Genomic DNA, 12,221 nt, shown 5'->3' with positions numbered 1-12,221 from the left:
GTTAGGGATTGACAAATGTTACCCAGCTTTGCCACATTCTAAGCAGGATGAGTCAGAAGAAAAGGAGAAAGATCCCTTGATGTCACATTTGTTGAGTTCGCCACCCCCGTATGCTCAAACTGCCACGGCGCCTCCCCAGCTTGTAAATATGCCGCCTCCAGTGCATATACTGCAAGCCTTGCCGCAACCGCCAGTTGCTTTGCAGCCAGTTCCTATTCCTGTAGCGCAGCCCTCTCAAGCGCCGCCAGTTGTGCTTCCAACTGCCCCCGCACTTCCTGCGACTTTGCCTAATCCAGTAACTGCCTCCCCTAACACTCTTCCTTCCACCACTCCAGTACCTGTCTCTACATCCTCTTTTCTTCCCTCTGTTTTTCCCCCTGTTCTCGCCTCAGCTTCTCCTTCAGCGCGACAGCGCTTAGCTAATGTGGTTACTACATTAATGTCTCCTCTCTTTGGGTCATCTGGTGCAACTCCTGGTGTACAGCGTAAGCAGTTGCGCAGCCAATTGCCTAACCCCGATGAGAAAAAGGTAATAGATCACATGGCGCGTAGATGGATCGTTTTTCCTTCACTTTATGATGTGGAATCAGTTGTCAACACTTTCCATCAATGGGATGCCCCTAAACAGAGATATGTGTTTGAGAAAATGTGCGAAATTCTCTGTGAAGAATTGGAGGATAGTGGTAAAAATCCGAACCCGCAGGAGTTGTGTAGAGTGAGGTTCGATTTTGGAACTGGTATAATTGTGGACCGCGAAGTAGATAAAGCAGTTGCGGTTGTATTGTCACTTAGGAATGACGATTGCCAACAGTCATTGTTTGAACAAGAGGTCCTTGTGGGGAAAAAGGCAAAAGCGCGACAATACCCTATGAGAGAAGTTCCCCCGGTATGGAAGGAAGCGGTTGCAGCTGTCGGTGGTAACCCCGCTGTGGCAGCGCATTTCCAGCGTGTTTGGGTGCATGTTCCATGGAAGCGCTCTGAAGTGTTAGCGCTTAAGCAGTCCTTACCTGATCCCCGTAAGAACCCAGCAGGTTATTATAAAGAGTTGTCACAGACGGCAGGGTCATGCATTATGAATCTGGCCGATATAGACATGTTGTTTGGCAATGTTGTTCCACAGCCTCTATGGGGATCAATTCGTAATGTAGATCACAATGCAGAACTAGGGGATACATGGGCCAACATTGTTGCTGCTGATGCTAGACAAACTGGTGGTGCGAAACCAGAACCTTTAGTAGCTGAATTGCCTGGTAGAATCATCACGTATATGAAGACAATAATGCCTGCGATGCGCGTAAATTGGGACAAGTTATCTGCATGCAAGCAGAAGAAAGATGAGACAGTGTCAGACTTCTTTACTAGGTTTGAAGAAACGTTTATTGACCACAGTGGGCAGGATATGAGTACTGAGGGTGGCCAACGGTTATTTGTGGATAAGTTTGTGCAGAATCTACTTCCTGACCTGTGTAAAAAGTTAAAAGATTCAGAGAGTTCCTGGGCTGTTTCTTCTTCAGCGCAAATACTGGCTACTGCACAGTATTATGAAAATAGAGATAAGGACGAGAAAGATAGAACAGAAAAGAAAACGAAGGAACTGAAGACAAAGGTCCTTTTACAGCAGGCCTACCCGCCACGTGGAGGTGGTAATAATTTTAGGCAACCCCAAGGTGTCTATCACCAACCCCAACAGTTTCAGACAAACCAGCAAATGAATGGGTATTATCAACCACGTGTCCCTGTAGGTCCCAACCAATGTTCATACTGCAAAGAGGAAGGTCATTATAAATATAGTTGCCCTAAATTAATGCAGCGGAACGGTAATGCGTATGGCGCAAAAGGTAGGGGTGGTCAGCAAGCTCCTAGAGGCAGAGGGCGTGGAAATGCTCCCCAGAACGCGCGTCCTCTGCCGCCTCAAAATACCATCAATAGTTTTGATCAGCAAGCTAACGCGACTAGTAATACGGCCCAGTATTATAATAATGATTATTATGCAGAGGACGGTGATGCAGAGAATAATGATTACTAGGACAGCCATAGACAAAGAGAGGGAGTTGTTTCAGTGCCAGTGGATCAGAGTGGACCGTATGTTGAGGTGACTACAGCAAATGTAACGGAGCCTTTTCTGCTAGATACTGGTGCTGCAAAGAGTTCAATCATGCATTCAAAACTTCCTGGCGCACCTTTGTCTGGCGGGATAAATGTTTCAGTAGGTTTTTCTGGCGCCCCAGTTAGGAACCCGATTTCTAGTCCCATGTCACTTTCTGTTGGACCTTGTGAGCTGAAAGCACCCCTGATCCTAACAACGGGTTGTGGTGAGAATTTGCTGGGATTAGATTTGTTGAAAAGATTGCACGCTACACTGTATTGTTCTCCTTCAGGAGTACAACTTACATTAGGCAAGAAAGTGATTTCCCCGATGTACTTGTCTAAAAATACAATGCCGCCTGAATTGTCATCCCTTCCGGATGCCCTTTGGGCTACTGGTCCCAATGATGTGGGCCTCTTGGAGATACCGCCATACGTGGTAACTTTAAAGGCTAATGTCAGACTGCCACGTATTTCCCAGTACAAAATCTCTAATGAAGGCCAGAAAGCATTGTTAGACATTGTCAGCGACCTGATTAATAAAGGTGTGATTGAAGAGACAAGAGGCAACGTTTGCAATAGTCCGATTTTACCTGTCTTAAAACGGACGGATCCTTCACAGCCACCTGTTTACAGATTTGTGATTGATCTTAGAGAGGTTAATAAGATTGTTGTGCCACAGTTTCCAGTTGTCCCTGATATAACTGCCTTGTTAACGATGATTCCAGCCTCTGCTGTATGGTTTTCAGTGATTGATTTAAAGAATGCTTTCTTTAGCATCCCAATTGCAGAAAAGAGCAGAGACATTTTTGGTTTTAGTCTGGGAGGCCGAAGCTTCCGCTTCAAACGTGCTCCCCAGGGCTACTGTGAGAGTCCATCCATATACAGTCAAGCTTTGAAAGCGCAGCTTGATGCACTTATTCTACCTAGTGGCGCTATCCTGATTCAGTACGTGGACGATTTACTAATCGCTGCGGATACTGAGAAGATCTGTAAAGAAGCCACATTGTCACTGTTGCGCCATTTATCCGCTTTCCATCACAAAGTGTCTCTCTCTAAGCTGCAATATTGTCGACAAGAAGTGACCTACTTAGGTCATCTCTTATCGAAGGAGGGAAGGAAACTGACCCCAGAAAGAATTCAAGCCATTGCACAGTTGAGTGTGCCAAAGACACAGAGAGAAGTGCGTGCTTTCTTGGGCATCACTTCATACTGTAGGCATTGGATCCCTAGTTTTTCTTTGTTGGCAAAGCCTTTATTAGCCTTAACATGCAAAGACACGCTGAATCCTATCCCATGGTCTGAAGAGTGCCAGAAAAGTTTTGTGGAATTGCGTAATGCGTTATGTTCAGCTCCTGTGTTGGGCACTCCTGACTACAGCAAGCCTTTTACATTGTATGTTCATGAGAAAGATGGATGCGCATTATCAGTGTTAACACAGCCTTTTGGCGACAGACCGCGCCCATGCGCATATTTTTCATCAACCTTGGACCCTGTAGCGAGGGCATTGCCAAGCTGTCTGAGAGCGACAGCTGCTGCAGCGATGTCTATCCGACAATCTGCTGGTTTGGTAATGGACAATACATTGATTGTTATGGTTCCACATGCTGTAGACACATTATTAAATAGGACCAAGACACAACACTTGACTAGTGCGCGATTATCAGGTTATGAACTTACACTGTTAGCGAATCACATACACATAAAAAGATGTAATACGCTGAATCCAGCTACATTGTTGCCAATTCCAGCAGACTCAGATGAGATTGAGCAACATGATTGTCTGTTCAGAACAGAAGAAGAGACGAAAGGGAGAGTAGATCTAAAAGATACTCCCCTGACTGAGTGTGATGGCACTTTATGGGTAGATGGTTCATGCTTCAAGCTCCCTAATGGTGACACGACTGCTGCATATGCTATCACGACTTTGCACACGGTCGTGGAAACTGCACGAGTGCCACATAATTCGGCCCAAGCAGCAGAATTAATCGCCCTCACGAGAGCCTGTGTGTTGTCTGAAGGAATGAGAGTGAACATATACACAGATAGCCAGTACGCCTTTGGCGTGGCTCATAATTTTGGGCGTTTGTGGAAAGAGCGTGGGTTCCTGACGTCGCATGGAGCTAAAATTCAGAATGGCAAGTTGGTGAATGATCTCCTTGAGTCACTGACCCTACCGTTGCAAGTTGCGATCATGAAATGCAGTGCGCACAGGAAAGTCACAGATGATGTTGGACGTGGGAATGCGTTTGCTGATGAGACCGCGAAAGAAACGGCACAGAATGTGAAGACTAGAATGTATGTTGCAGGCCCCGCAAGATGGGTTAATGATGTTGGGATGTGTGAGAACACAATAGAGAGTGTGAAGTCGCTTCAGGCTGAAGCCACAGAGGAAGAGTTAAGCAAGTGGAGAGAAAGTATGGGTAAGTTGGATGAGAATGGTTGTTGGATTGATCTGACAGAACATAGGCGATGGTTGTTGCCTGATGCATATGTGCTTCCAGTGGTTACTATGGCACATGGAATGGCACATATCAGTACGAAAGGCATATGCAAGTTGTTGGCTCCAGTATGGCAGAATGCTGGGATTCCCAAGTGTGCAGAGAATGTGGTCAAGAATTGCATAGTATGCTTGAAGTACAACCCTGGTAGGGGAACCCCAACTCCGGCTGGTCACTTTGCACCCCCATCATGTCCATTCGAAGTTTTGCAGCTGGACTTTATTCACATGGAAAGATGCAACAACCTGAAATATGTACTGGTGGTTGTTTGTGCTTTCTCAAAATGGATAGAGGCTTATCCTCTGAAAGATAACACTGCCCTATCCACAGCCAAAGCCCTTGTGAAGGAATTCTTCCCTAGGTTTGGGATGCCAAGAATGGTGTGGTGTGATAACGGAAGTGAGTTTGTGGGTAAAGTGATGAAGAATGTATGTGAAGGGCTAGGGATAAAGCAGAAGTTCCACGCTGCAAATCACCCCCAATCAGCTGGACTAGTAGAACGCTACAATGGAGCCTTAAAGCTCAAGCTGGCCAAAATTCAGGCGAGCACCGGTCTTAAATGGCCTGACGCTCTGCCCTTAGCACTCCTGTCCACTAGAATGACCATACACTCACGAGTGGGACTTAGTCCTTACGAGGTCGTTTTTGGCCGTCCCGCCAACGTATGGGGTGTACCGAGGCCTACGAAGTTCAGTGAGATAGAGCATCCAGTACTACTCGATTACCTGTATGATTTGACTGTTAAACTGCGTGTTTTGCACCAACAGGTACATGATACTCTTCCCCAAGCCTCTGAACCTCCTGGACACCCTATCAACCCTGGCTCGTGGGTCCTGGTCCGGAATTTCCAGCGTAAGGGCAACGACGAGCCTCGCTGGATCGGCCCTCATCTTGTTCTTCTGTCGACGAGATCAGCAGTGCGAGTGAAAGGGAAGAAGCACTGGATCCATGGTACCCACTGCAAAATAGTCCCCTTGCCTCTGCCATATGACCAGTGGGTCAAGGAGGGTATCGCCGACTCAGAGACAGACACTGTACCTCGTTTTGTACCATTCAGTGACGCACGCTTAAGAGACACAGTTTCAGACCAAGAGAGTGACAATATTCTGCAAGAAACTGTGCCACCATCAAATCGACTGGACACCACTGAGCCTGAACTTTTGTTTCAAGACCAAACAGCACCTGGCCGCCTTCGCTATAATTTGAGACCAAGGCCCATGGACAAATAAAGATTTTCCTCACTATTTCCCTTTTGACATTTTTTGCTCTCCCATCTGAAGGACTTTCTTGATTTTTGTTTTTCGAACCACCATCCGGGTTCTGCCGCAGGGTCGCGGTGCCAAGACTTTGGGGTACAGGCCGAAGACGCTAGGTCAACGGTTCTGGTTAGTCTAGGGCGTTTCCCTGGACTGACAGGCGTACTCCTTAGCAGAAGAAACTCATCCACCGCGAGCGGCCCGAGTAGAGGATGGAGTTTTTTAAGATGGAGAGACCGATTGAGGAAATGAACTCTAATGCAAGAATGTGTAGAATTGTGAAAAGTAAATGTTTTGTCTTTTTGTGCCTTTTTACACTATGTAGTATCATAATGTTTATTGTAGGATTTGTGTTCTTCTCCGCTCAAAAGCCCATTGAACCCACTCAACAGCCTATATCTCTTTCTACTGCCTCCTCTCACTCTTTTCACCCTTTGCCTGAGCACGAACAGACCAGACGATCAGAGTTTGTAAATAACTCGTTTATCCAACTCTTGCACCAGCACCAACTAGTAATGAATACGACCAATTGCTGGGTGTGTGGGTTAATGCCACATACCATTAACAAAGGTATTCCCTACCTGGTGCTACCGTACAGTTACAATGGATCGTCATGGGCATTCCAAACCATGTTTCTCTATGCCCTAGATACATACTCCCCTCGCCAACCGCGTTCCATTAGACCTATCACCAATAATAAGGCTTTGATGAAAGGAGTTGCCGATATGAGTAGGGATATTGATGCATACTCATCCATTCCCAAAGAAGAGCTGAGACCTTATGTAGGATGGAACGCGACGGGGTATAGTATTAGTCTGGGTGAAAGACAGCGAAAAATCTCATCTCCAATCTGGGTCGTACCCCACATGGGTCGGTTCTGCTTACAGGGTAATGGTCAGAATCCTAGAGCTCAACTGGGAAGAAGTGACTGTACTGAAACGTACACCTTCCCGTCACAGTTCTCCCCTGCGTTTCTAGCTGCCAAGGGCACATATTTCATCTGTAATGACCGAGCATATACATGGCTGCCCCCTGATTTCTCGGGCACATGTTATATTGCGAACTTGCTACCGCCGACATTTACTGCCGCCTCTGACTATCACAAGACCAGAGTTGTGAGAGGTGTGATTAGTAAGGAGGATACTGCCGGTCAGGAAGCGGGAGACTTCTTCTTGGGTTTCCTGCCGTTTTGGGGACCTATGGTCAATAGTAGGAACCTGAGACAGCTGACACGTGTGGTTGAATCCACTGTCAATGTAACGGCTGGTGCCCTTAGTAATCTGACAGCTGAGCTCCAAGCGGATCGCCTTATGACTCTGCAGAACCGCATGGTTCTAGACGTTATTCTTGCAGACCGCGGTGGGGTATGCAAGGTCATCCAATCCAGTTGCTGCATTTTCATACCAGATAATGCTCCAACAGTGTATCAAGCCATCTCCAAACTCCATAAAATATCTGAAGCCATACACGTGGATAAGGGAGATTGGTCACTGGTGGGGTGGTTCTGGGAATTGATATCTGCCTGGGGTTGGAAAGTTCTGATGGTCGTTGGAATGATCTTAGCCATTCTTTTCCTGTTCTGTCTGTGCATACAGTGTGCTCCTGCGATATGTGGCCTCTGTACTACCTTATGTGTAAGGAAACCTGTATCAAGGGACGAGCTAAGTAATAGGATGATGCTACAGCAACATCTCCATGACTTCGTGAACATTGACCTAGACTCGGATTAAGATGAGTATAGTGATTGCCTATGTAAGGGCAAAAGGAGGGTCTGTCGTACTTTAATATTCGGGACCGCGTAGGGGACAGGGCCTTACCCCTGTCTATCTTGGTATTAGCGAACCGCAAATGGTAAATGCGGCATGTACGAGTGCTTTATATATCGTTCTAGCTATGAATGCACTGTGTACACGTTCTTCTGCTCCACTACGCGGGTTCCATTTTGGAAACAGTGGCCATCTTGTCATTGCCCTCACATAGGCTATAATGGAGTAAATACGGGCCTCACAGTACATGGGCTTCCCCTCTGACTTCTCTGTGACCTGGGCAGCTGGCTCTGCTGCCCTGGGTCAAACCGGTCTCACGAGCTCCCCTTCCTCCGTCCACCTGTGATTAGCATCAGGGTTTGACCCGTCATAAAGCCCTTTCATTCTACACAAGCCTCCGGCTAATCTCTTCCACACCTGCTTGTTCCTGCTTTATGACTTGTTTCCCAAAACAGGAGATGCTCATGTTTATTGGGGGGTCTCTTTACATCAAACGTGGGATCTGAACCTTACTGTGTAAATCATTGTGGGCTGGCCGAATTGGAATGTGGGATGGTCATCATGACTCTGCTTTTTCGTTTGTAATGTATACCTTTATATGGCCATATCGTAAACCAAGGAATGTGCGCCTGGAGCATGATATTTTGTACTTAAGGAGAAGTCCGTTCCTATGATTTTCAGCAGTCTCCTGAGAACATACACGCTGTTGTACTTCTAGGATACCTGTCATTGGTCTGCAGCCAATAAACGATTCTTTGACTTCACCCAGAAGACTCTGTGTTTCTGTAGGTCCGGAACAGGGTGAAACCCAGAAGTCATAGGGTGTGTGCCCCTGCACCGCTGGGTCTAAAATACCCAGTACTTCAAACCGCCCATAACCCAGCTATCTCTTCTGTCACTCATTGAATGTATCCTTGTCTTTGACCTTGTACAGTGCTCAGCTGCTGATTGGCTAGGTATGCAGACAGATGCAACATACACACATACATACCTCGACTCGATATGTACTATGATATGACTCTATAATGATTTTGTTTTCAGCTAAATGTACTGAAACATATACATTAATATGTAAAGGAGCAGAAAAAAAAGTCTGTTGCTTCCTGCAAATAGTCATTATTTGTTAAGCTATCCCATTGAAGCCTTACTATGACATTGCAGTTCTTTAGTTAAAAGTATTACCTGTAAGGTGTTTTTTAAATTTTATTTTCATTCTTTCTCATCAACTTACTCTAATGAATGCAAGTTACACATATCAAAAACTCACGGTGGTACATACAGGTGTTTTAGTAAGAAGTACATGCCCTCATACAGCGTTTCAGTATCTGAATGTTAAATGCCTTCCTTTACTCTGACCCCTTGTGTATTGTTGCCTCAGATGCAGTCTTGTTTGTCTGATGTTAGTCGAGGCTATTGGATTGTTCACCCCTTGTGCCACCTCAGCACTATTCTGGGTGGTATCTACCCTCCCCCCCTCCCCAATCCATGTCTGACTGCTGCGGATGTTGGGGCGAGGAGATCATCCGTTAGAGCTGTCCAGGTGTTTATGTCTTCTTCCAGCTTGTCATCCCTTCTGCTTAACCGCATATGTGCCTCCTCTGCCAGTGCCCACTCTGCCCAATCGCCCCGCCACTTGTCGAGCGTTGGGGAGGGTGTGGAAGGCCACGTAATGGATACTCTGCGTCTTGCTAGCACCATCGCTAGTTGACCAAATTTATAAGTCGTCTTGCACTTACGGGGTAATTTGAACAGGCCAAGTAAACATCACTGGGGAGTCAATTCAATGTGTAAGTGGGTCACCCGCTTCAGATTCTCAACTATTGAGAGCCAGAAGGAGTATTGAAGTATTACCTGTAAGTTGAAGCGAAATTCACAAATATACTCAAACACTGGGATTTGAACCCTAATCTCTAGCGTTCTCTCTCTCTTGTCTCCTCTTTTGACCTAATGTCTATTAAGTGATTGCAAAAAGTTGCGCAAGGAGTATACTACAGGGAAACTACAGGGGAGGGAAACATACAATAGGAAGGAAAGACACCGATTGAGAAGTAAGCAATTGAGAGTGAGAAGAAAGCCACCCAATGGATAAGCAATGGGCCTGCCCTAAGCCCACTGTCAGTGGTCGAAGTGGGGAGAAAGAAGTAGGGGAATTGTGGGCAGAGAATCAGAGGGCGGTAATAACCCGTGGATTGGGTCAGTGGGCGGAGTCAGAGGTGTGGCAGAAAGAGCAAAATATCCCAATGTTTTGTATTTGTATCTCATTTGATTAACCAGTTACAGCTTATTACGTTATTTAATTTAACCAATGGATACACATGTTTATTTAAGGTGTATTATGAGTTATTGACATTAAAATACATTCACAAAATGGGATACCTTTCCAATCACAGAATGTCCCAAATATCCTTAAAAGTGGAATCTTAATCCATTTGTCTCTGAGCCATGGAGTTTCTGTCATCAGCACTTCTCCCTTTTTCCACAAGAGCAGTTCAAACATGAATGTCAAAATATCCTAATTTGCAAATGTGTTCCACATAATTATGGCTCTGCTATATTTGCCACATAATACATCATCTGCTGCATAATCTGATGATTTTAACTAATAAATTGTTTATAGCTCAAACGGATCAAAAGTTACTAAAAAGTGTGGCTGCTGCTGCTGTGATGTGGAAGGCCCTTTGCAAGGGTTGACTGGTCACCTTTCTCATTGCTGCAGTTGTATGTTCCACTGGTACTAATGAGGAAAAATCTTTGCAGAGACTGTTAGCATGTGTAAAAATTTCAAAATAATCAAGTATCAGAAAATTTACAGCACCACTATTACCAGTGTAGCGTGTCGGAGCACTTTACATAACACATATTACACAGAGACAATCAATCATACGTGTGTACATCACTGTATAGAAAATGTTACATAAGACAAAGGACTACAAGGTGTAGGAGTCACATGACAACCATACTAGTAGGCAGCATAGTTTAATAGTGATTGGTCTGGAGAAACACAAACTCGAAATTGAAAATGTAATACCATGGTTGGGGGTTCTCTTTAATAATCAGAATTGATTTCTACCCAAATGAACCCTTTTTTGCAACATTAGGATAATCAAAGACTGGGGAAAAACCATAACGCTCACATTTATACCTTGCAGTTTGCATGCAGCTCTTACATGACAGTTAAAAGTTCACTGTTCTATGTTAGATTTTTAACTTATTAACTGCAAGTAACAGTAGGGTCTCTCTGACAAAAACAGTAACCCACTGATCTATTTACAATATATACACTTTGTGATCTGCATGGTACATGTTCTTAGCGGCAGGAACATTAATCCTCTGCGCTTACTTTCTAAGAGTCAAAACTTCCACTAGACAAAACACCATCTCTCTCTACTAAGAACATTAATCACTGGAGTTATCATGACATTTTTATTGTTGCCGAAAATGGGTGGAGGCCAGGAAGGAGGCAGCAAGTGCTTTTAAAACTATATAATATGTGCAAACATGACGCCCCCACCTAAAGTAAGCGCCCAGTGCAGTCGCACTGCCCTAAAGCCACCCTGCTCAAGGGTCCTGTGACCTCAGTGACAGAGAATGTGCTATGTCAGGAGAGTGGTCTGGTGGACTGGTCATGAATGCTGAACCTCGTTCCCCAGTTCCAAATACAGCAGCTCTGACCATAGTGCCACATCTTATATCCCACTGAATACCTTACTGCCCCACTGAGAGAAACTCGCACTGCACTGACCCGCTATAAACACCTCGATGCGACTCAATTCAAATTACGCACTAGACAAGAGAAATATGCTACCTAAAAAAAATTAACATCCTAGAAAAAGCTAAAACTCATAGGGAATGCAAGATTAAGTAAAGCATGTGAAATGTAAGCAGGAACATGGTTACCCTTTTTCTTTTACATTCATTATTCAGAAATTAGTGAGTGCTTTTGCCTGAAAAGTTAAGGCCATGACTACAGGGCACGGAAGGGACCTATTTCAATGCCCATTGTTATATCCTTACAAAACGTAAGCAGTATGGTTTAAAAAGACCACATTTGTGAACACACAGCCGCTGTACACATTTTGTTTTCCAATTCACCCATCAAGCAGCTATTTCAGTACCTACAGGAATGGTGCACTTTCCCACCCAGGGAAAACAATGTTGTTTAAAGAGAGACGAGAAAATAAAAGTAGGGCTTCACTGGCAAGCACTGTAATGTGGCGCTAATGTGTTTAGGTGTGAATAAATCAGTCTGGCTACCTTGCAACTACTCTGTCTTGCTTTTGTTAGTTAGTTATTTTCATATTTTGAATGTTTTATTTCTCTCCACCCCCAGGCTGCACTTAGAAATTGAAAAATTTCAGAAAAAGAGGACGTTTCCAGCAAATGTATTATTCTTTTTTGGATCCATTTCACAGGGGAGCAAATAAACGAAAGGAGGAAAGAGAAGGTAATACCTGTTTCTTGAAGTCTTGGTTTTCACTAAATGAGGAGGAGCAAGACCGAAAGAGACGGAAGAGGGGGAACAAAAGGGGGCAGCTGCCAGCATCAGGAGAACTGGACACTGCCCTTGTCCTCTCTGGGCTCGAAGGAAAAGACAGAGTCCTTTTCCTTCTCTG

This window comes from Triturus cristatus, chromosome 4_2 (genome assembly GCF_964204655.1).
Source record: "Triturus cristatus chromosome 4_2, aTriCri1.1, whole genome shotgun sequence".
Taxonomy (NCBI): domain Eukaryota; kingdom Metazoa; phylum Chordata; class Amphibia; order Caudata; family Salamandridae; genus Triturus; species Triturus cristatus.
Note: the sequence above shows the minus strand (reverse complement) of the source record.